Raw genomic sequence first — 25,399 nt, 5'->3', positions numbered from 1 at the left:
TTCCCCTCCCTCCCTTTTTCTTTTCCCTTCCTCCTCTACCCATATGGCCCAGCTCAGGCTGGTCATGTCCACTCTGAACTCTCCCAGATGTCCCTACCTCTGGCTTTGCTCTCCCTTTTGTCTACAATGAATTGTCTCCTTTACCATATTTAGGGGAAGTCATGTCCTTTCCCTTTTTATCTCTTTTTTCATTCAAAAAGAAACCTTGCCATCCTTTTTCAGTCAGCCACAGAACCTACAAAAGTCCTATTGTAGTCAGGTGGGTGTCCATGTCCTTTGTATTTTGTCCTGAAGTGCAGGATGATGTGGGATTCCCTCCACATGCTGTGAATATGTTTCATTACCTTCATTTGCAGCAGGATGCTGGCTTGAAGTTCTAGAGGCTCATACCAATCTTACGTGGTTCCATATTGCCTGGAGAGTCACCCACACAACTCCTAAACCAGGGTCTATCAACTAGAATCTCACTTCCCACCCTTTTCTACTAGCCGTGGTTGAAACTACACAAGATAGTATACTACTGCTCCATTCAAGATCCAACTGCTTTGTTATCCTCTCCACCAGCATGCCCATAGAATCAGACAGAGTACTTACCTGGAACCCCAGGATGTAGTGATGATCAGAGACTGTAGTGGAAGCCCTTATCACACTGTTCACCCTGGAAGGAAACAGAAGAATATCTTTCAGTTCATGTGGGGTTGCCAAACAGATGATCAAAATGGGACACTATATTACTCACTTGGCCAGACTAGAGAGTAAATTCAGGTTATAACGTCAGGTTTCAGGTACAGTATAGTTTTTTAAGAAAGTATGCCATGAAACATAATTCTACTCATCCTTTGGAAACCTCACGGGTATTAAGTTCAGGTTAAATAATTTAATCTTTAAGGGTTATTTTCTTTCTTTCCCTATTTTCTTTATTCTTCACCGACCCTCCACCTGATCCCACCTGTTTCCATCCCCACCCAACTTAGTCTATCCTCAAAAATATTACTCAGGTTTAAAAAAAATATCATGAAAATTGCAGGCAAAAGAATGGAACTAGAAAATAAATCATCCTGATGGAGGTAACCCTAACCCCAAAAGACAAACATGGTATGTACATACTTATAAGCAGATGCTACTTTTTAAGTAAAGGTTAGTCCATGAACCAAAACAGGTTAAGTATCAAAGAGGCCTCAAGCGGGGAAGCATGGATCTCCCTGGGAAAAGGAAATAGAAGAGATACTTTTTAAAGAACACTAACAAGCAGCTTTCATGAAAGAGTCCATTGAAGACACAATTAGCATAAAATATCTTGGGGTAACTCTAACCAAACAAGTAGAAGACCTGTATGACAAGAACTGTAAATCTTTGAAGAAAGAAACTGAAGAAAACACCAGAAAGTGGAAAGATCTCCCATACTCTTGGGTAGGTAGAATTGACATAGTAAAAATGGAAATCTTACCAAAAGCAATCTACAGATTCAATGCAATGCCCATCAAAATCCCAGCAAAACTCTTTACAGACCTCAAAAGAACACTACTCAATTTCATTTAGAAAAGCAAAAACCTCCGGATAGCCGAAACAATCATGTACAACATAAGAACTTCTGGAGACATCACAATCCCTGACTTCAAACTTTATTACAGAGCTACAGTACTGAAAACAGCCTGGTATTGGCATAAAAACAGCCAGGAGGACCAATGGAAACGAATCGAAGACCTGAATATTAATCCACACACCTACAAACACCTGATTTTTGACAAAGAAACAAAAAATATCATATGGAAAAAAAAGCTTATTAATCAAATGGTGCTGGCATAACTGGATATCAACATGTAGAAAAATGCAAATAGACCCAAATCTATTACCAGGCACAAAACTCAAGTCCAAATGGATCAAAGACCTCAACATAAAGCCAGCCACACTGAACCTTATAGAAGAGAAGAAAAAGTGGGAAGTATACTTGAACACATTGGCACTGGGGACCACTTCCTAAATATAATTCCAGCAGCACAGACACTGGGATAAACAATAAATAATTAGGACCTCCTGAAACTGAAAAGCTTCTATAAAGCAAAGGACATGGTCAACAAGACTATATATATCCTCGAGAAATTGGTCATCAAAAGAACAAATAATCCAATAAAAATGGAGTACAGACCTAAACAGAGATCTTTCAACAGAAGACTCTAAAATGGCTGAAAGACAATTAAGGAAATGCTCAACATCCTTAGCCATCAGAGAAATGCAAATCAAAATAACTCCATCTTATACCTGTAAGAATGGCCAAGATCAAAACCATTGATGACAACTTATGCTAGAGAGAATGTAGGGTAAAGGGAACACTCCTGCATGGCTGGTGAAAATGCAAACTAGCACAGCCCCTTTGCATATCAGTGTGGTGATTTCTCAGAAAATTAGGAAACAACCTTCTTCAAGAGTCAGAAATACCACTTTGGGGTATATATCCAAAGGATGCTCAATCATGCCACAACGACATGTGCTTAACTATGTTCATAGCAGCATTAATTTTCAAAGCCAGAACCTGGAAACAACCTAATTGCCTCTTGACTGAAGAACGGATAAGAAAAATGTGGTACATTTACACAATGGAGTACTATAAAGCAGAAAAAAATAATGAAATCTTAAAATTTGCAGGCAAATGGATGCAGCTAGAAAACATCATACTGAGTGAGGTAATCCAGACCCAGAAAGACAATTATCATATGTACTCACTCATAAGTGGGTTTTAGACTTAAAGCAAAGAAAACCAGCCCACAAATCACAATCCCAGAGAACCTAGACAACGAGGACCCTAAGAGAGTCATACAACATGGATATAATCTACATGGGAAGTAGAAAAAGACAAGATCTCCTGAGTAAATTGTGAGCGAGCATGGGAACCATGGGAGAGGGTTGAATGGGAAAGGAGAGGCAGGGAGGGGAGCAGAGAAAAAATGTATAGCTCAATTAAATCAATAAAAAAAGAAAAAGAAAAGAGAGTCCATTGAAAGCTGAAGGATGCTCTCTTCTAGGATCACTTTCTGGAGAATGAACCTTTCATCTTGCCACTTACAGAACTCTTTTTCTTAGACTGACAAGGTAGATCAATGAGTAAAAGTGTTTGCTATACAATCCTGAATACCTAAATTCAATCCCCAGAACCCATGTAATGGTAGACTTTTGCCAACGTTAAAAATGTAGCTTTCACCTTAAAGAAAATAAGAGATAGTTTACTCTGGAGCCAGTATAAACGATCATGGATTGGTAAAACAGTTTTAGGCCACACCAAATTCCATGTAGGTAAATCTAGATACAGCAACCATCAGACAATGTTCTGTGTCCCCTTTAGTGCAATCACCAGCCACACTGCAACCTGGTCTTACCTAGGAACTTAGATTGCCCAAGACTGCCACAGTAATCTCTACCCAGGGTCTCCATAGGTCTACTAAACCTCACAAGCCTGGAAGAGTCCTTTCTGTGTCTTTCTTGAACCAGAATCCCTCCCAAGCAGGCCAGTCTTCCCTAGAAAAGTACAGGGAAGTGTTTGCAGAATCTATAAAGCAATTCTCCTTGATGGTTGTATTGTAACAAGAATGCAAAGGTAGCCACATTTTAGGGCCATTCCCTCTGCCCTCTGATGAAGGGGAAAAGCCAATCAGTTGCTACCAGACTCCAAGATGGTTTCTCACTATCTAGGTCACTTCGGGTATGACAGACTGAGTCAGTGAATGTGGCCTGTGGTGTCTTCAATTCCGCTGGACTGAGATAGTTCACTACTGAGACATGGTACCCTCTCGATGCACAAAGACCATACAGGAATCCTGAAGGAACTTCATTCTATTTTGGAGAGAGATCTAAAACCTCGGCAACAAAACCACCAACAATGGCTCCCTGGGATGAGCCAAGGCCCTTTCACTGCCCAGAAGAAACATTCTAACTTGGACATATACACAGAAACTTTAGAAAACAAGTTCTAGGAAAATCACTGGTCAATGGCAGACTTGGGGGGTGGCTGAATGATAGCTGCAGAGAACACACTTCCACTTCTAGAACCATCTAGGCTTTGTCATCTTCATCTTCATCATCTGGTTCTTGTTTGTTTTTTTTTCCCCGTGTGGTCATTCTTAATCTTTGAGTAGAAGTCTCCTGAGCTTTCCTTACTGTATGAAGGGGATGAGAAATGCATTTGCCTCTTACACTGCACTTCCTTTTTAGGCTATGATCTTATGCTTACATTGTCTCACTTTGTTCTGGGGTGGGTGACTGAACAAGTTACAAGTTGTCTTTATTTTTAAGAACAGAAAACAGATTTTTAAAATAAAGTAAGGAAGAACTCCCAAAAGTAGAAAGGACTCCAAAGGAAGAATTCACTGACATTCATTTTTAAAAAGTTTTTGTATTACATTTTAATTGTGCACATATGTGTGTGTGTACATGCATATAGGTGTAAGGTGCCTCTGGAAGGCAAAGGAATCAGACCCCATTGTAGATGGAGTTACAGGTGGTTGTGAGCCACCCAATGCAGGTGCTGGAAAATGAACTCAGGTTCTCTGTAAGAACACTATGTGCTCTGAGCCATCTCTCCAGCTCTATGATGTTCACTTTAATGGTGTATTAAATATGTTTAGATGATGAAGTCCTACATTTTTGGCTGTTTTGATGATTAAGGCTTGATATTATATAACTCTTACTGGTCTTCTACTTAAAGTTGTAAGTTTTATAAAGTACAGTCAAGTTTGTGTGTGTGTGTGTGTGTGTGTGTGGCAACATGAGTGTGACTCTGCGTGTGTAAGCATGCATGAGAACATGTGAGTAACTGTGCCTGTGCTTTTGTGTTTATGTATGTGTGGATGCAGGGTCTCTTCATTGGCCTGAAGATCTTTGATTAGTTTAGACTGGCTAGTCAGGGAGCGCAAGGATTTATCTGCCTGCCTATGCTTCCCTAGTTCTGGAATTGTAAGTGCATGCACCGTGCATGCCTGGCTTTTTCAAATGTGAGTTCTAGGTACCGTACTCAGCCAGTTCACCAACTGACCTGTGGCTCCATACCTGCTTTATTGGTTTATAATTTAAATTTCCTCTCTCTCATGTCTGTTATGTGGTCAATATAAAATTGAATGAAATATCATTGCCCAGATCTTGCTAGATCTGGTTCATCCCAGGGCCTGAATAACTTCTAACCAGAACATTTTGGTTTTCATCACAAAGACAGATTTCTGAGCCTTTAGAAATAATGTGCAAACAAAAAAATGTGACTATGACCACTCATGGGGTAAAGGGTCCCCAATATGCAGAGTGGGAAAAAGAAACACCAGCTCTACCACCTGACAATTTTTGGTTAGAGTTCTGGCTATAATTGGCAAAGAAACAAGTTCCAAAATATTTTTTTTTCTTTGGGGCTTTCAAAGTGTTAAGAAATTGAATGTACATCACACGTACAACCTTCTTTCCCTATGGTCTTTATTTGGTCATCTCTTGCTGTCTTCGGATATGCTGTATCTCATTTCATCAACAAATAATGAAAAATATTAGTAACACAATAATGAGGTGTCAATCATGACTCTAGTCCGGGGGAAAATGTTAAATTCCATAGGTGTTGAAATTAGCTCGATAGGGAAATAACCAGGATAGCTAAGGGATAAAACAATTCTATTCTTATTTATTATAAGGAGAAAACTCATGAAACAGGAACGATAAATCCAGGCTCAGAAATAGTCATTGCTTCAAGAAATAAACTTTTGCAATCTAACAAAGTCATTTCTGGATTTTTTTTTTCCTTATGTGATGGAGAAACCTTGTTAGCGGGGAAAACATCTGCACTGCCCAGGTGCATTCTCTCCATGTGATTCCGGTGGGGCACAGCTGAGCCTGGATTTATCGTTCCTGTTTCATGAGTTTTCTCCTTATAATAAATAAGAAAAGAATATTCTAATAAGAAAATATGAAGATAAAGGAAATGTGCTGGACGGCTAATTTTGACAGCAGATTTTTCCTGTGCAAGCCAGAACTAAGGTCAGATTGGTGCAGCTCCTCACTGACTCCCTTCTAAACAATTTCTTAGCCAGATGCCCCTGCTAATCTGCAAACTGCTCATTGTATTCTCACTTCTGAAATGTTGCTGTCTTGAGATAAGACAACATTGCCTTCTACCAGATCCTCTATGATGGTCTTCCTCACACTTATCTTACTTAAAACTGAAAATCACAGGACCAGAAGGGCCCTTGGGATGCTGAGCAGGAAAAGGTAGTTGCTGCTATGTCTAATGAACTGAGGTCAGTACCCCCATCTCACATGGTAGGAGAGAACCAACTCCAATAATTTGGGCTGTGTCTTCTATGCTTGTGCCATGGCTACAGAACTCTTAAACACATGCACGTGCACACACACACACATACAAAAGTAAATTGTAAAGCAAGTTTCATCAAAGCATATGGACTGAATAAAAGTGAAAGACACAGACTAGGAACACAGATAGGATGGAAAAGAAAAGAAATTAGGAAGGCCCAGAGTAAACACATGGACATGTTTTTTATAAAACCTTTTGTAAAATAATTTTATTCCTAGCTTGAGAAAAATTGTTATAGGATGACACCTCTTCCCAATTGCCTCGTAAATTAAAACTGGTCTTTCAAGAGGTAAAAATACTTATTCATCTTCGCTGATTGGTTTGTTTTTCCTTAGTGAAAACCCAATGAATAAATACGTAATTTAAGGAAAATAACATTAGCCACAGAATCAGAGGTACTGGGGCAGAAATCAGGGATTATGCAAGAATTATCTCAAAGTGGTTGGAGATGTGCATTCCTTGGAAACTGAGCCTCTTTGAGGCTAATTTCTACTGAAGGCACAACAGATAAAGGAGAATGGAGAAAATCCAGACTAGGATATACAAGAGCATTCCCCACTGCCAACTTTATCTTCAATAGGCTCACATCTAATCAGTTTAAAAATCTTTTGTTTTAGGTTTTAAACTGAAGTCAATGTTTCAGGAGCCTGAGAAATGAACAGATTTACCATTTGCTCAGCACAAACCACTATATGAACTGAGTCCCTGGGAAAAGAGTATGGGGGAACCTTCCAAGGTTACAAAACTTCTGGTACCTTTCTGTCTCTCAAACCAGGACCTCTGGTACAGGCATGTGGGGGACAGAGCGCTGGGGGTTACTTGCCTCTTAGTTTAAAGAGGAAAGCTACTCTCTAGGAGGCTCTAGGCAAACTGTCCAGATCATAAACCTCAGCGAGCACCTCTAAATTCAAGATGCTGGCTGACCCAGGAGGTCTTCTTAGGAGTGAGGTTTGCCAGGAGCTTCCCAAACCCGGAGCTCGCTTGCAGTGCCAGCCATACTGCAGCTTCTGTTGCTTTTGCAGCAAAGAGTTGCCTCCTGGAAACGTGTAGCCACAGCTAGCGGCTAGAGTATGAACATGGAGATACCCTGGGAGCAAAATATTGCCTTGTGTTTGCCAAAAAAAAAAAAAAAAAAAACAAAACAAAAAAAACAAACAAACCAAAAACAAACAAACAAACAACAACAACAACAACAAAATCAGTTAAGGAGAAAAATGGCTTGAGAAATTTACCAGGCTGAAAAGGGGAGGCAGGGACTATGAATTCATTTGTTTTGCTCTGCCCCACTCGAAGGACAGAAAAGCTGTCTTAGTCAATCCTACCTGCTTTCAAGGTCACTGGATTTAAGTTTTGGATACACAGGCACACAACAACTCATCCTTAGTGGGTACACAGGAGAACTTTTTTTTTGTTTTCAGAGGGACTTGGGCAGTAAGCAAGTGTCCTAGGGGAACTATCCCAGAGCTTTTGAGGATATGCCTCCCTTGGTGGCTGAGCCTCTCTGGGGCTAATTCCTACTGAGTACACAGCAGATGAAAGAGAATGGACAGAAGGCAGTCTAGCACTTCCAACAGCTTCAACCACTTACCGATTTTATCTTCAGTAGGCACATATCTAATCAATTTTAAAACACTCCTTTTTAGATCCTAATCATTCATAAAGTTTTCAACAAGCCAGGACAGGGAATGGAGTCCCTGCTCAGGATATTCAGGAGACTCTCAGTGCATACAAGCTCATGGGGGGAGTCTCTGTCACCAAAGAGTGTGGGAATCCTCAGCCCCACCCCCCCAACAAGAATCTAAGAATTCAAGTAATTGAATTACTTGTCAAGTTTTCTAGTCATTTCAAGTGGAAAGTCACTCTCTAGGAAGTTCTATCCATGCTGTCCACAACCTTAGTAAGCATGCCTAAGCACTCAAGAAGCTGGCTGACCCAGGAGTTTTCTCTTAGGAGGGAAATTTAGCAGGAGCTTAGTGAGCCTGGAGTTCGCTTGCCATGGAACATATTGCAGGATCTATCCGTTTTCCACAATGAGTTGCCTCCTGGGAAAGAACAGCTGCAGCTAGCTACTAGCCTACAGGCATTCAAATGCCCTGAGATTAAAAACATTTTACCATGTTGCAAAAAAAAAAATAAGAAAACTGACTTGAGGTACTTACCTGACATAACTGACATCTTACAGTAATGGATTCTTTGTGCTCTTAATGAACTAGCCACCTGGAAGAAACTCCACACTAGTGTAACCCACCCGACCCCAACTGTAAGCCTGCAGGCTCCCAGTTTAAATTGTCAGGATTCCTCTTTTCCTCTACAAAAGGTTCCCACTTGCTGGCATTGGGGGAGCAATGCATACTGAAAGTAGGTGGGATATGGGGGTGATGAAAACCCACTTACAGTGGTATCCTCCCCACCCAAGAGGAAGTTTGAACACCATCAGATCATCCTGTCTCTTTGAAAAGGCTTGAGTTTAAATGTGGGATAGCCAGGTGCACAAAAGCTCAACCCTGCAGACTGCACAAGAGAACTTTTATTGGCTTTCAGACGAGTTCCCTGCTATTAACAACAGCAAGAACTGACAAAATCAAAAGTGACAAACAGAAAACGTAAATTAAACATAAGGAAATGGAATAAAATGGACCCCATGTCATCCTTTTTCAAATAATAATGCTCATAGTTGAAGATTCCTATGTCTGGGGTTATTAACTAAGGGCTTGTCCTTGCTGTATTTGTTTCATCAGAGATGAAGGAGCCTCAGTTGAGGAAATAGCTCCATGAGACCCAGCTGTAAAGCAGTTTTTCAATTAGTGGTCAATGGGCAGGAAGCAGGGTGGGGGTTGCTACTCTCGGGGTGGAGGTCCTGCATTATCTCTCTGTATATGTATAAAGATACTTGACTGAGCAAGCCAGGGAATGCAAGCCAGTATGCAGCACCCTTCAATGGCCAATGAGTCAACTGCCCTGTTTGAGTTCCTGCCCCATTCTTCCAGGAACGATGTAGAAGTACAAACCAACTAAACACTTTCCTCCCCAATTTGCTCTTTGGTCATAATGTTTCATTGCAGCAAATAGAAACCCTAATTAGGACAGGCCTTGATTGCTTCCTGAACAGGTGAAAAGCAGGGACACAAGGCCACCACTCCTACATATTACCTTAGAACACCTTGGTCAATTGTTCTAAGTCTTCCTGATGTGACCCTGCAATACAGTTCTTCATTTGTGGAGACCACACCCCAACGATAAAGTTATTTTGTTACTACTTCATAACTATGTTTGTTGCAGTTATTAATCTAATGCAAATACTTTGAATGCAGCCTTTAAAGATGTCCTAACCAGAGGATGAGAAGTCTTCCTATAACGTGGTTGGCATCTTCTCTGGCTGCCCACAGTTCCTTGGTGACTCTGGGATGAGAGAGTTCCCAGAGAGTACCACAGACACTAGTGTTCCCCTAGCACACCCATGCTATACTGTAATATTCCCGTCCCTTCAAACACTGTCCACCTCCTCTAGCAATGCAATCAATGAACAGGTGAATGGGGTCAGCTACACCTTACACAAGAACAGAGAAACAACCATGGGACACATTCCTTACACGATTTCTATCTTTAACTCCTACAGACCCAGTATCTCCCACTTCAGGCCTGCAGGGGTGGAGGGAACTAGGTACAAGTAAGTGTCTTCAAAACATCTGGCTCTTTTGAGTGGGAGCCTAGGCAGTTTGGATGCTCACCTTACAAGACCTGGATAGAGGTGGGTAGTCCTTGGGCTTCCCACAGGTCAGGGAACCCTGATTGCTCTTCAAGCTGATGAGGGAGGGGGACTTGATCGGGGGAGGGGGAGGGAAATGGGAAGCGGTTGCGGGGGGGAGGCAGAAATCCTTAATAAATAAATAAATTTAAAAAAAAAATCTGGCTCCTCTCTGCTGTAACCTTTCCACTATTAGGATCCTGAAAAACTCATAGAGACCCATTTCTGTTGCTAAGGTTGTTTGTGCATGATTGTACTCCCATCCCTTGCGAGGTGAGGACATGAAGATCTATCTCAAGGTTGTCCTCTGAGAGAAAGCAAGTTGGAGGCACCTGCTACACAGAGTAGAATCCAGCATTTTACGGGGAAAACCTTCTGTTAGTACTGAGCTTGCTTTTTAAAATGTTCCATTCATATTTCCCCTTTACCAAATTCCTCCCAACATCTACCTTCATTACCCACCAAACTGTGTAACTATTTTCTTCAGAACCACCCCCCACCATGAGAAAGAAGAAAAGGACTAAAACACAGAAACCTAGAAAGCAAACAAAACGGCCATGGTGTTTGCTTTGTGTTGGGGCATCCTGGTCAGGGATCGATTGCTGGGGTGTTACTGATATATTCTCTGCTTGAAAATGTTTTTATATGAGGCCTCACTAGACCTAGAGATCTAGATCTTCATGCCTCTGAATTCATACAGAAAGAATATTCATGTTTAACACCAAATCTAGATTGACTTGTTGCCTATTTTTGCCTTTCCATTTTTGTCATATGCTTTGAAAATTTTCTTCGTTTTATAACATTTATTTAAAAATTCCTTGCAAATAAACCACACTTACTCTTCCATTTTAGCAGGCTCAATGTATCTCAGCTCTTGTAGCCACTCCATTGAATTTTACAGTTCACTGTTGAATAATTTTATACATCCATCATCCAAATCAAACAGACTCAGAACTAGAAAAACCATTCACTCTAAGGCCTCATTCAGGACTCAGGTAGATCACTTAACTCAGTTTTCCCTACTCCCTTACATTCAGGCTTCCCTATTCGGTACTAAGCATTTTATTTGTTTTATTATATATGCATATGATTGACGAGTTCCAACAGTTAAGGGAGAATATTCATCATTCATTTTTTTGAGATTGTTCCACTCCAGTTTAACATCCTATCTCCAGGCCCATCCATTTGGCACGCAATGTCATAATTTTACATTTCTTAGAGATAAACAACATTACGAAAATTGCAGGAAATGGTTGTATTTTCATGATCCTTAAAGAAAAATAACAGCTTTCCCAATGCAAAAGAATTTCAGTATCAACCATGCTAATACTGTTGCTAGGAGATTTTTCAAAAGAAATAGCCACAAGGAAAATGCACTGGCGTATTGGATGAAGTCATTCATAAGTGCTTTTGTTTCTAGCTCTAGAACTAGCTCTAGAATATTTTTTTTGGGAAGACACCTCTCATTCATTGTCTTTAAAATCATTTTTGAAGAGGTAAAATCATTTATTGTTTGTTGTTTGGTTTCCTGTTTCTTAGTGAAACACCAATAATGAATGCAACGATTGAAAGAATACAATATTAGCCAAAGTACCATACGTACCTGGGTAGCAAGCAGGTTTCCTGACAGAGTTACATCGAAGTGGTTGGAGATGTGCCTCCATTGGACACGGAGCTTCTCTGGAGCTAATTCCTACCAAATGAACAACAGATGAAGGATAAGAGAGAAAAGCAGGTGAGCATTTGCAGCAGGGAAACCCACTGCCTATTTTATCTACAGTAGGCTCACATCTAATCAATTAAAAATCTTAAGTCAAAGTTTCAGGAGCCTGGGAAATGGACAGATTCGCCGCTCAGCAAGTTTAGCATTCGCTTACCACAAACAACTCTATGAACTGAGTCCCAGGAAGAGTGTGCGAACCTTCCAAGATTCCAACAATTTCAGTAAGTCTCTGTCCCTCAAACCAGGTCCTGTGTCAGATGGGGGAGGGGATGGTGGGGGTTACTAGTCTCTTAGTTTAAAGTGAAAAACCACTCACTGGGAGGATCTAGGCAAGCTGTCGAAATCCTAAACATCTGTGAGCACCCCAAAATTCAAGATGCTGGCTGACCCGCGAGGTCTTCTTAGGAGTGAGGTTCGCCAGGACCTTACCGAACCCGGAGCTTGCTTGCTTGCTTGCCGCGGCAGCCATGCTGTGGCTTTTTTCTGCTTTCGCGGCAAAGAGTTCCCTCCTGGGAAGGAGCGCCAGCAGCTAGTTGTTTCCCTAGGAGGACGGAGATTCAAGAATCAAAATTCTTTCCCCGTGTTTGCCAAGAAAAAAAAAAAGTAAGGAGAAAAATGGCTTGAAAATTTATTAAGCAAAAAATGGGATGCAGAGACTGTGAATTCATTTCCTGTGGTCTTGCTCCACCCAAAGGACGGGTGAGCTTTCCTAGTCAACCCTGCCTGCTTCAGGGCACTGGATTTAAGCTTGCGCAGTGAGGGCTCATCTTTACAGTCTGCACAGCAGGACCTTTTTGTTTTTCCGACAAGCTTGGTCAGTAAACCGGTTTCCAGGCAGAACTATCTCAAACTGCTTAGAGATTTGCATTCCTTGTTGGCTGACCAACTCTGAGGCTAATTCCTACTGAAGTCACAAGAGATGAAAAAGAATGCGTTTGCGATAGCTACTACCATTACCTATTTTATCTTCACCAGGCACACATCTAACCAATTTTAAAACATTTTATTTTAGGTCATATTTTTGGTATCGTTCCGCGACTTAACCCAGGCAGTCTCTCACAGGACGAGGATTTGCCAGAAACTTATCAAAATAGAAGCCTGTTGCTCCGGAGGCCTTACAGCAGGATCCATGGTTTTTGCAGAAAAGAGCTGCGTCTTGGGGAAAGAGCCTCAGGAGCTAGCTGCTATGTACAAGCATGCAGAAGCCCTAGGATTAATGATACTGTATCATGTCTGACAAAAAGGTAAGGGGAGAAAAGGGATTGAAAAACTTACCTCTTACATTACTAGATTATTTGTGCTCTTAAGAAATGGATGCCTTGAAGGAGCTTCAGGGGTGCAACACATTCTGCTCCTAGTGGTGACCATGCAGGGTGCCAGGTGAAATTGTCAGGATTCCTCTGTGCCTAAGGCCAGGTCCCCATTTGCTGGAATCGGGGGTGCATTGCATATTGACATCTGGAAGAAAATGCAGGTGATGAAAATTCATTTGCAATAAAGTCCTCCCATCCCAAGAGGGAGTTTGAACAGCAACAGACAACCTGTGCCTTTGAAAAGGCTTGGGTTTAAACTTGGGATAGCCAGGTGCACAAAAGCTCATCCCTGCAGACTGCACAAGAGAACTTTATTGACTTTCACACAGACAAGTTCACTTCTATTAAGAACATCAAGAGTCGACAAACTCAAAAGTGACAAACAGAAACTCTAAATTCATCAGCAGGGAATGGGAAAAAACAGACTCCATGTCTGTTTTCAAACTGTAACACCCACAGTTGAAGATTCCTATGTCTGTAGTTATTAATTAAGGGCTTGTACTTGCTGTGTTTGTATCAACTTGACACAAGACACAGTCATTAGAGATGAAGGAGCCTCACTTGAGGATATGCCACCATGAGACCCAGCTGTAAAGCCCTTTCTCAGTTAGTGATCAATGGGTGGTGCAATGCCTAAAGTGGTATTCCTGGATCCTAGAAGAAAGCTGACTGAGCAAGCGGGCTATGCAAACAAGTAAACAGTATTCATTCTTCAGTAGCCTCTGCATCAGCTCCTGCCCCCAGGTTCCTGCCCTTCTTGCGATCCTGTCCTGACTTTTCCTGTTGGGAGCTGAAAAGCTAATTGGAAGTATAAGCTGCATGAACTCCAACTTGAGTTGTAGTCATGGTGTTTCGTTAGAGCAATAGGAACCCTAACTAAGACAGGCCTTGACTGCTTCCTGTCCATGTGAAAATCGGGTACCCAGAACCTCATGACCTTTCCCTTGGGAATCCTTCCTGGTGGTTTAAAACCATCCTAATGCTGTGATCCAGTAAAAGAGCTCCTCATGTGAGTGGAAACCATGCCCCAACCATAAAACTATTTGTTGCTACTTTGTAACTGCAATATTGCTACTGTTCAAATTATAATATAGATATCTTATATGCAACCCTAAAGGGGTTGTGACCTAGAGGTTGAGAATCCTATCTCTAACGTGGTTGTAATCTTCTCTGGCTGCCCACCGTTCCTTGGTGACTCTGGGATGAGAGAGTTCCCAGAGAGTACCACAGACACTAGTGTTCCCCTAGCACACCCATGCTATACTGTAATATTTCCGTCCCTTCAAACACTGTCCACCTCCTCTAGCAATGCAATCAATGAACAGGTGAATGGGGTCAGCTACACCTTACACAAGAACAGAGAAACAACCATGGGACACATTCCTTACACGATTTCTATCTTTAACTCCTACAGACACAGTATCTCCCACTTCAGGCCTGCAGGGGTGGAGGGAACGAGGTACAAGTAAGTGTCTTCAAAACATCTGGCTCCTCTCTGCTGTAACCTTTCCACTATTAGGATCCTGAAAAACTCATACAGACCCATTTCTGTTGCTAAGGTTGTTTGTGCATGATTGCACTCCCATCCCTTGCGAGGTGAGGACATGAAGATCTATCTCAAGGTTGTCCTCTGAGAGAAAGCAAGTTGGAGGCACCTGCTACACAGAGTAGAATCCAGCATTTTACGGGGAAAACCTTCTGTTAGTACTGAGCTTGCTTTTTAAAATGTTCCATTCATATTTCCCCTTTCCCAAATTCCTCCCAACATCTACCTTCATTACCCACCAAACTGTGTAACTATTTTCTTCAGAACCACCCCCCCCCCATGAGAAAGAAGAAAAGGACTAAAACACAGAAACCTAGAAAGCAAACAATACGGCCACGGTGTTTGCTTTGTTTTGGGGCATCCTGGGCAGGGGTCTATTGCTGGGGTGTTACTGATATATTCTCCGCTTGAAAATGTTTTTATATGAGGCCTCACTAGACCTAGAGATCTAGATCTTCATGCCTCTGAATTCATACAGAAAGAATATTCATGTTTAACACCAAATCTAGATTGACTTGTTGCCTATTTTTGCCTTTCCATTTTTGTCATATGCTTTGAAAATTTTCTTCGTTTTATAACATTTATTTAAAAATTCCTTGCAAATAAACCACACTTACTCTTCCATTTTAGCAGGCTCAATGTATCTCAGCTCGTGTAGCCACCCCATTGAATTTTGCAGTTCACTCTTGAATAATTTTATATATCCATCATCCAAATCAAACAGACTCAGAACTAGAAAAACGATTCACTCTAAGGCCTCATTCAGGACTCAGGTAGATCACTTAACTCAGTTTTCCCTACTCCCTTATATTCAGACTTCCCTATTCGGTACTAAGCATTTTATTTGTTTCATTATATATGCATATTGTTGACGAGTTCCAACAGTTAAGGGAGAATATTCATCATTCATTTTTTTGAGATTGTTCCACTCCAGTTTAACATCCTATCTCCAGGCCCATCCATTTGGCATGCAACCTCTTAATTTTACGTTTCTTAGAGATAAACAACAATATGAAAATTGCAAGAAATGGTTGTATTTTCATGATCCTTAAAGAAAAATAACAGCTTTCCCAATGCAAAAGAATTTCAGTATCAACCATGCTAATACTATTGTTAGGAGATTTTTCAAAAGTAATAGCCACAGGGAAAATGCACTGGCATATTGGATGAAGTCGTTCGTAAATGCTTTTGTTTATAGCTCTAGAACTAGCTCTAGAATATTTTTTTGGGAAGACACCTCTCATTCATTGTCTTTAAAATCATTTTTGAAGAGGTAAAATCATTTATTGTTTGTTGTTTGGTTTCCTGTTTCTTAGTGAAACACCAATAATGAAAGCAACAATTGAAAGAATACAATATTAGCCAAAGTACCATACGTACCTGGGTAGCAAGCAGGTTTCCTGACAGAGTTACATCGAAGTGGTTGGAGATGTGCCTCCATTGGACACAGAGCTTCTCTGGAGCTAATTCCTACCAAATGAACAACAGATGAAGGATAAGAGAGAAAAGCAGGTGAGCATTTGCAGCAGGGAAACCCACTGCCTATTTTATCTACAGTAGGCTCACATCTAATCAATTAAAAATCTTAAGTCAAAGTTTCAGGAGCCTGGGAAATGGACAGATTCACCGCTCAGCAAGTTTAGCATTCGCTTACCACAAACAACTCTATGAACTGAGTCCCAGGAAGAGTGTGCGAACCTTCCAAGATTCCAACAATTTCAGTAAGTCTCTGTCCCTCAAACCAGGTCCTGTGCCAGATGGGGGAGGGGATGGTGGGGGTTACTAGTCTCTTAGTTTAAAGTGAAAAACCACTCACTGGGAGGATCTAGGCAAGCTGTCGAAATCCTAAACATCTGTGAGCACCCCAAAATTCAAGATGCTGGCTGACCCGCGAGGTCTTCTTAGTAGTGAGGTTCGCCAGGACCTTACCGAACCCGGAGCTTGCTTGCTTGCTTGCCGCGGCAGCCATGCTGTGGCTTTTTTCACTTTTGTGGCAGCATTTGTAATGTGTACCCCACTACCGACTTTATTTTCAGTAAGCTCACATCTAATCAATTTAAAAATCCTTCGTTGTGGGTCTTAATCTGAAGTCAAAGTTTCAGGAGCCTGGGAAACGGACAGATTCATGGCTCCGCAGGTTTACCGCGCTGGGCAGGAACAGTTGTATGAACTGAGTACCGGGAACAGGGTGTGTCAGTGCCTTCCAATTTTCCAAAAATTCCAGTGCATTTCTGTTCCTCTGACCAGGTCCTCTGGGGAGGGAGCAGTGTGGGTTACTTTTCTCTTAATAAAAATTGGAAAACCACTCACTAGGTGGATCTAGGCAAGCTGTCCAAATCGTAATCCTCGGAAAGCATCCCAAATTCAAGATGCTGGTTGACCAAAAAGCCCTAGGTCTTCTTAGGAGTGAGTTTCGCCAGGAGCTTACTGAACCCACAGCTTTCTTCCTTGCTATGGCAGCCATACTTCAGCTTTATTGCTTTTGCGGCAAAGAGCTGCCTCCTGGGAAAGAGCTTGCACAAGCTAGCTGCTTCTCTCGGAGCATGGAGATACCCTGGAATAAAAACTATTACCCCATGTTTAATGAATTAGTTATTTTTATTTTGTGTACATTTGTGTTTTCCTTGCAGGTATGTCCTACTGGATCCCCTGGAACTGGAGTTACTGACCGTTGTGAGTTGCCATGTGTGGGTGCTGGGAAATGAACCTGGATCCTTGTCTTCTGGAAGAATAAACAGCCAGTGCTGTCAACCTTGGAGCCATCTCTCCAGCTCAAAGCTTTCGTTTGTAAACATGATAGATGGATTTATTGATGGTAGAATGTATTTAAAATGCTCCATATCGGTATTTTTCTGTAACCCATATGTTTCTTTTCAGTACTAATTGCTGAAGAAATGAAGTCATACTTGTAATAATTTTTTAGCTCTTTTCTCCCCCCTCCCTTTCTCCCTTCATTCTTTCCTTCCTTCCTTCCTTCCTTCCTTCCTTCCTTCCTTCCTTCCTTCCTTCCTTCCTTCCTCCCTCCCTCCCTCCCTCCCTCCCTCCCTCCCTTTCTTCCTTCCTTTATTTTTTCTGTTTTTAGAGACAACGTTTCTTTCTGTAGCCCTGGGTGTCCTGAACTTTGTGCTGTAGACCATGCTAGCCTGAAACTCACAGATCTGTCTGCCTCTCCCTCCCAAGTGCTGGGATTAAATGTGTTCACCACCACTACCAGCTAACTTTTTCAATTGCCATGTGATAGTATATAGATTTATAAGGAAGACTGTGATATTTTGAGACAAGTATATGCAGTGGTAAGGTCAAATCAGGGTACAGACCATATTCACCACTTCAAATAATTTTAAATGTTTATTTATTTGGTGTGCACGTGTGCACATGCACCTGCCACCATGTGTGTTTGGGAGTTGGTTTTTTGCTGCCACCTTGTGGGACTAAAGCTGAAACTTATTTTATCAGGCTTGGTCACAAGTGTTTCTTCCTGCTAAGCCAGTTCTCATCTCAAATATTTGTTTATGTGTGTTAAGAATGTTAGAAAATCTTTTCTAGTGATTTTGAAATATGCAATGTATTGTTACCAATAGTTACCCTACTGTCCAAATGGTGTATTAGGATGCTAGATACTGTTCCTCCTATTGGGTCTGGAATATTACATCCTTGGACCTACCCCTGCTGAAGTCTCCAGGGCACTATTTTATTTTGGATTTGGATGATGCCACTTTTTAGCCTCCTCATAGAAGTGAGGCATGCAGGCACTCTTGGTAGTTCACATCTGAAGTTATGCTACTGTTTCATAGCTTTCGGGAAGCTATGAAAACCGTACCTCCTTTCCTGATCCCCAATTCCCTTTGCAGCAGTACTCACATGTGGAAATGTACCTGGATACACTTTCACAGCACCCTGTCCAGTGCAACACATGACTTGTGCTTTCAGTTATTTTAGAATTATTTTGTTTTATGTGTGTGAGTGTTTTACCTGCATGTATGGATATACTCTACATGTGCAAATACTACTTGCAAAGATTAAAATACGGTTTTGGATCCCCTGTCATTGGAGCTATGGGTGGTTGTGAGCCACCATGTGGGTGCTGTGTATAGAAATCTGAGCCCTCTGCAAAAGAAACTAGTACTTTCATTTGGTGAGTCATCTTTCCAGGTTGCACTGCCAAATTTTCATTTAGAGGTTTGATTCAGACCTGGGTTCCATTCCATCATTTCTCTCGGATGGCTTGTAATACAAATCACAGTTATACTTCATTTGGGGGACTGTTGGTTGAGATAGTTATCACTACACTGAAGCATTAAGACAGACTTGTCAAAAATGCTGACCATCTATATCCATACTTGTACACACACATGGAAAAACAGGGCAGTGGAGGAATAGCATCAGATGTACTAAACTATCCAAGACATGGGTGATGGAGGAAGTGCTATTCACATGTTTCATAGGATTGAGTTTAAAATCACGCACAGTGATAGTAGTTGTGTGTTGCTATGTGAAGGATGAAGGGCCTTTCCATGTTCATTCCTGATAAAACTGTTCCACTGGGTAAACATTTGACTCCCCCCATCCCAGTTGTAATGTACATGTCTACCTAAAAGACATTATATTTTGGCCTTTCAAAAACATAAAAAAAAACCTGTCTTTCTGAAATAGCCTAATGCCAAATAGCAATTTATGCTTTGGGACTTGGAAGGTGCATCCCTCTGGGAAGCAAATGTATTGGTGTTAATTTCATTGATTGATTTTCACTTGCTTGCTTTTGTTTCTAATTATGTTTTGTTTTCAAGACAGGGTTTCTCTGTGTAGCCCTGGCTGACCTCATACTCAGAGAACTCCCTACCTCTGCCCACCAAGTACTGGGACTAAAGGCATGCGCCACCATCACCTGGCCGCATTTCTTTGATTGTTACCACCAGCTTTTCTTGTTTCAGGCAGCAGATGTAGACTGGTAATTTCTACTTTGGTCATCTTGCTGGTTTCACTCCTGATTTGAAGATTTGAAAATCCATATACCAGCAAGTCAGTGCTAGCCTCTGAAATAGAGCATCTTTATTTAGCCCCTGGCAAAGGTAGGGAACTTTCATTTCTGATTGAAAGCCTACGTGGATGTAATGTCCATCAACATGGAAATTAACTATGAATCTAAGTAGAAGGGTGGGTAGAGTATCAAAGAAAAGGTTTCTTTGTCATGAAAAATGATAATTATTTTAGCTTCCCCAGAACTCAAACGTTATAAAGTCTCAAGACAGCCTTAAAATTTCTCCAAAATTTTTAGGCTTGTGCTGTCCTCTAGTGGCAACATTTGATAAGGCAAGATGCTATTGCCTTGGTGGAAAGATTGAAGTAGCTACTATGGCAAAATTCTTTAGCAAGATAATTTGGAAGTTTACTGTTTTTGAGATTGGGATATCCAAACTTAGGGTGTCAGCAGATTTTGTGTCTGGTGAGGCTTCTCTCTGTTTTGAAGCCAGCCCCTTCTTGCCATAGTGGAGAGGGTCAAAGGGGCTTTTCAAAGCTTTCGCCTACTTTCCCTTAGGGTACTATTCACACTCACAAGCATAGAACCCTCACACAGGCCCTGCAATCCTACTATGATAACCCTGTAGATTTAGTTTTCTTTGGGCAGTGCAAGGCAGTCATACCATAGCATCTCTTCATATACAGTAAGGGCTGTGGGGAAAGGGCTGTGCTTCAGTAGGAAAGTGTGGGTTAGAATGCACATTGAGTACAATGTTCTGGTTCTAGATATTATAATAGGACTCTCAAGAGAAGCAGCCAATAGGACACATGCTTCTGGGTCTGTTTGTTATAATGGATTATCATACATGGCTGTTTTCACTTGGCATTTACCAGCCTGGGACCTACTTACTTCGACAGCATTTCAATGTCTTAATTGCATGACAGAGAAGAGTAATGCTAAAATTCTTCAAGGGTACTAGAGATCCTGAGACGTTTGTTCTTCAGTCATCGCAGAAGCCATGTGTCTGGACCTTCTCAAGTGGGTGTAATTACAAATGACAGGTGCATTTGAACATTTTTAAAATTGGTTTTTATGTTTAACTTTGCGTGCACAGATGACACACCTGTGCAGGTGCTCTGGGAGGCCAGAAGAGGGGTAGGATCCTTCTGGAGGCAGAGTTAACAGGCAATTGTGAGGTGGCTGATGTGGGTGTGAGGAACTAAACTCTGGTCTTCTAGAAGAGTGGCAAGGACTCTTAATTGCTGAGTTATCTTCTCAATCTGTCTTTCCCCACATTTTTAACATTTTAACTTTCTTAAGCTTTTAATTTCCTGATTCTATAATAAACAAAGGCAAATTTGGCATTTGTAGCATTTTCTTTTCCTGCGGACCAACTCTGGCTTCATTATTTTCTTTTCCTTATTTTTTCCTCAACATAACATCCTTATTGATTATTTGTTAATTTCACACAATGCACCCCAATCAAACTAACTTCCAATTCGTCCTAGGTCCACTCTCGTACCCTGTGGCCTTCCCTCTGCATTCACTTTTAGCCAATCAAGAATTAAAAGCAGCTCCTTTAACCTTAAAATGTTAGCTCTTGCCAGTAAATTCAGAGTCCTGTTTCTTCTACCATTGCCCCATATCCTACATACTTAGTTTCCATTTCTACAAGTATTTCTCATCTTTTTCTGTAGATAGTAGAAATTTAAGTCATTCTTTTTCTTACCTTCTTTCTTTCTTTTTTAGTTTTTTGAGGCAGGGTTTCTCTGTCTCTGACAGCTTCGGTGCCTGTTCTGCAACTGACTCTTGTGGACCAGGCTGGCCTTGAATTCACAGAGATCTGCCTGCTTCTACCTCCCAAGTGCTGGGAATAAAGACATGCACCACCACTGCCCAGCTTCAAGTCATTCTTTTTTTAAAGACATGTGTGGGTTTTTTGTAATGAATCCAGGATAAACTTTTTGATCATCTGCAGATTTATTTATTCATTTGAGGCATGGCTTCAGGTTCCCCAGTCTGACCTTGAAATTTTCATGTACCTAACTGAAGATGATCTTGAACTCCTGATCCTGCTACCTCTACCATCTGAGTACAGAGATCCCAGGTGTGTGCCAGTGCTCTTTATTTATCGTTTGCCAAAGATTCATCCCAGGGCCCAGGCATACTAGGCAAGTACCCTATCAACTGAATTATATCTATTGCTCCAAGTTATTTTAGAGACAGGGTCTCATGTAGCCCAGGGGGCTTGCTTCAAACTCACTTTGGACCCACAGTTGACCTTGAACTTCTTATCCCCCTTGCCTTCACCTTCCAAGGGCTGAGGATAGAGATGTGTGCCATCTCCTTGTGGATGACTCTTCAAAATCCATCTTTAGTGGATTGTGATGACTTAAATCTAGTTCTAGATTCAGAAGCAGAAAGAAGTATTAGAGTTGAGTCCCCAAAGGATTTGCAAGGCACTGTGGTTAGGTCATTTCAGTTTCTTCTGGCAATTCATTTCCCATACAAGACTTAGACTCCTTAGGGTAGAATGTTTACTAAAACATCTAGCATACTTTCCTTGCTTAATATTGTTTATGCTAGTTGAAATTCTAATCTTATACTTACTATCTGTTTCTAGTATATATAGTTTTGTATTGGGTTTGAAACTCTTTTATTTAAGAAAAAGGGGAGGCGCTGTGGGAGTTTCTTCCATTCCTTCAGCCAATAGACTTTAAGATACCAGGTTACTTGGGTGTGGTCTCTTATACTCACTATACTATACTATACTATACTATACTATACTATACTATACTATACTATACTATACTTAAATGCAGCTGTAAAGCATGTGTGCTCTCATTCTTGCTTCTGGCTGCTAGACTCTGTTCCTGTTCCCCATTTGTACAGAGGTCTGTGATCTGTGAGTCTCCCCTAAATAAATAACCCTTTATTATACATAATTCTGAACTAGTGTGGGATTATTTTGTGTCTTCCACCATCACATCTGCATCCACATAAACCCTGAGAGAGCTTGGGAAGTAATTCTAGACACAAAAGAATATAGTTAAGAACAGCTTATTGATAGCAGCATATTCTCGGGTTGGCTCTGTTTGCTAGAGGAAAGCACATCTCATTTAAGAGAGACTTCCTGGCTCAGCTTTAGCTGCAAAAACCTGCAGCTCTTCTAAGAGGCCCTGCCACCAAACACTTAAATGGTGTTTATGAATTACTGACAGAATTCTCTATGGTGTTGTCAAGGACCTTGAGACACCATATAGTTGTGGCAAGAAACTTGGCTCTGGCCAGTACCTCTGCCATGAGGCTAGACTCTTAGAAAGCTAAAGAATGTGGCTGTCAAAGCCACAGGCTTTAATCCTAGCCATATAGCTTAGCAAATTAAAGACTCGTGTTGTCAGAAAAAGAGGGATATACAGTAAAGGTAGAGTCAAAGGCAAAGAAACCTCTAAATGTTTTACACTGCATTTAAAAAAGTATGTAGGCTTTAGGAGGAACAGAAAAAGGATAAAGTCCTTAAAAGAAAAAAGACCTTTAATCTCAACACTTGGGAGGCAGAGGCAGGTGAATCCCTGTGAGTTCAAGGACAACCTGGTCTACAGAGTGAGTGCCAGGAGAGCCAAAGATACACAGAGAAACCTAGCCTCAAAAAACATAACTTAAAAATAAAAATAAAAGAAATAGAGCTTAAAATAAAGCCATATAAAGATGTAAAATGCACAGATTCTGAATACTGTACATTACTGTGTTGTCTTTGAACTGTATGAATACCGAGGAAGGAACGAAAGCTGCTATATTTGATTATAAATGCTGCTGGATTAATCCAACACATATCTTTTGAAAATGCCTTGACTTCAAAATTTAAGTCAAAAGGTATGCTATTTTGGAGAATAGGTTTTTCTTTTGTTTCCATAGGAAATGAGATTCATTCTGGGTTAAGAAAAATCAGGTTTGACCAAGGAAGAAGAACTGAGAAATCTCAGAAAAGAGTCTATGGCTAGATGTCTGAGTTTTACATCCAGAAGAGCCTCAAGGCTGCTGGCTGAGATGATCAAGCCTCACAGAATAGTCCAGTCAGGACTTGATCATAATTCTAAATTTGCTTTAAGTCTCCATAAGATTATTGGCACCCCCAATCAGCAGGAAGTAGCCTGGAAAACTATGCCCACATTCCCCAAAAATAGATTATGGATATTTATCTTTGTTTAGAATATCGGTTTAGAATATCCATAACAATTATGAATAACAATTAGAATATCCATATTGTTATGGATAATGGTCAGTAGAAAAGCTAAACAAAGGAGATTCAATTCGGAGTTCTTGTTTTAAAAAATGGGAAGTGCTGTGGGACAATGGTCTGTACCCTGTTACTTGTATTTTAAATAGAGTTTCACCATGGTAATTCTCTGAGAGAGTCAAGTCTTCAGTTTCATCAGCATTTTACTATGCATTCTTATCCCAGCATCCATGATCCCACTTCTTCACAGTCTGTTTCCTTACTTCAACAGCAGACAGCCCATGAGAGAACTCTTAGAAGATCTGTATACATTCACATACAGATATCCACAAATACAGCCATATACTTAGAAGAAATTGGCTCACCTGAAGAGAGAAGCCAATATATTTGAAATGATGTACTTATTTATCTGGAGAGCCAGAAAATTATTGGTTCTAGCCTGTATACAAACGCGTGCGAATGGGAGAGGGAAACATATAGCTTCAGTTTGAAAGTCAGATTTCATACCCATGATGATCTGATGTTCCAGTTGGAAGGCTGGAGAAGAGTGGCATCTCAGCTCTAAGGCACACAAACAGGAGGAATTCCCCTTCACTGAATGTTTGTTATATCCAGGCTTTCAACTGGATTCTATGATGCCTGCCTTATGATGAAAGATGTTATGCTTTATACATGATTTTAATAGTCCTGTCTCTTGCCATGTGACATCATACATCACCTCAAGACTCAGTCAGCAAGAAGGCTCTCACCAAATATAGACTTCTGATCATCAGAACCATGATAAGTTTCCTTTCAAATTCAACAAGTTTGTGATATTTTGTTATTAGCAGTGGAAAATGAAATGATGACAGAGGGCAATAATCTCATTCCAGAATACTCTCACAGGTACACATCATGTTAGATCAAGCATCTTACACTTTATAGCCTTCCAATTGACAGATAAAATGAACCCTCACAGGGTGCTTTCCTTTTCTTCATTGCCCTTCAATTCTTTCACAGCTTTTATGTTCTGGACTACTTATAGTAATATCAAATCATTGTGGTTTATTGATGCTTCATCTCCAGCTTGTGGTATTGATGGCATCTTTAAGTGGCGATACTAGTGGGACAAAGATTTCTGGGGGGGACATGATCTTAAAGGGGATAATGAGACCCCAGCCTACATTCGTTTTTTTCTTTGTTTCCAGGCCACTGTCTTGCTTCACCACATCCTGTCTTTTCCATGTACTGTCACAGCACAGGCACAAAGACAGTGTTGACAATTGACCATGGACTGAAATCTCAAAGTCTGGGATGAATAAATCATTTTTTATTTTTTTAATTTCCATTTTTAAATTTATTTAATGTTAGGAATTATATATAATTATAAATATATATAAATATATATTATAAATTATAATTAAATATATATTTTTTCTCTTTTTACTTAAAAATTTCCACCCTTTCCATTTCCCTCCCCATCTCCCCATTCCCTTCCCCATTCCCTTCCCCCTCCCTCTCCAGTCCAAAGAGCAGTTAGGGTTCCCTGCCCTGTGGGAAGT

General features: G+C 40.8%; 1 protein-coding gene across 5 annotated transcripts in view; it reads right to left on the bottom strand.

Annotated features, from left to right (window-relative positions):
• LOC142840792 (E3 ubiquitin-protein ligase RLIM-like) overlaps nucleotides 1-12,483 on the bottom strand; it is a 216,899-nt gene extending 204,416 nt beyond the window's left edge. Inside the window, exons 1-3 of one of the 5 annotated variants that reach the window (XR_012908969.1) lie at nucleotides 12,119-12,223; nucleotides 11,683-11,772; nucleotides 595-658 (exon numbers count right to left, since the gene is read on the bottom strand). The gene's annotated coding sequence lies outside the window, so the exon portion shown is untranslated. Of the gene's footprint in view, nucleotides 1-594; nucleotides 659-11,682; nucleotides 11,773-12,118 lie in introns of all 5 variants that reach the window. The other 4 variants (XR_012908967.1, XR_012908966.1, XR_012908968.1 and 1 more) reach the window with 4 other exon arrangements.
• Between the last annotated feature and the right edge of the window lie 12,916 nt (nucleotides 12,484-25,399).

The sequence above is a fragment of the Microtus pennsylvanicus genome, chromosome X (assembly GCF_037038515.1).
Source record: "Microtus pennsylvanicus isolate mMicPen1 chromosome X, mMicPen1.hap1, whole genome shotgun sequence".
In the NCBI taxonomy this organism is placed as follows: Eukaryota; Metazoa; Chordata; class Mammalia; order Rodentia; family Cricetidae; genus Microtus; species Microtus pennsylvanicus.
This window is presented reverse-complemented; position numbering and strand designations above follow the sequence as displayed.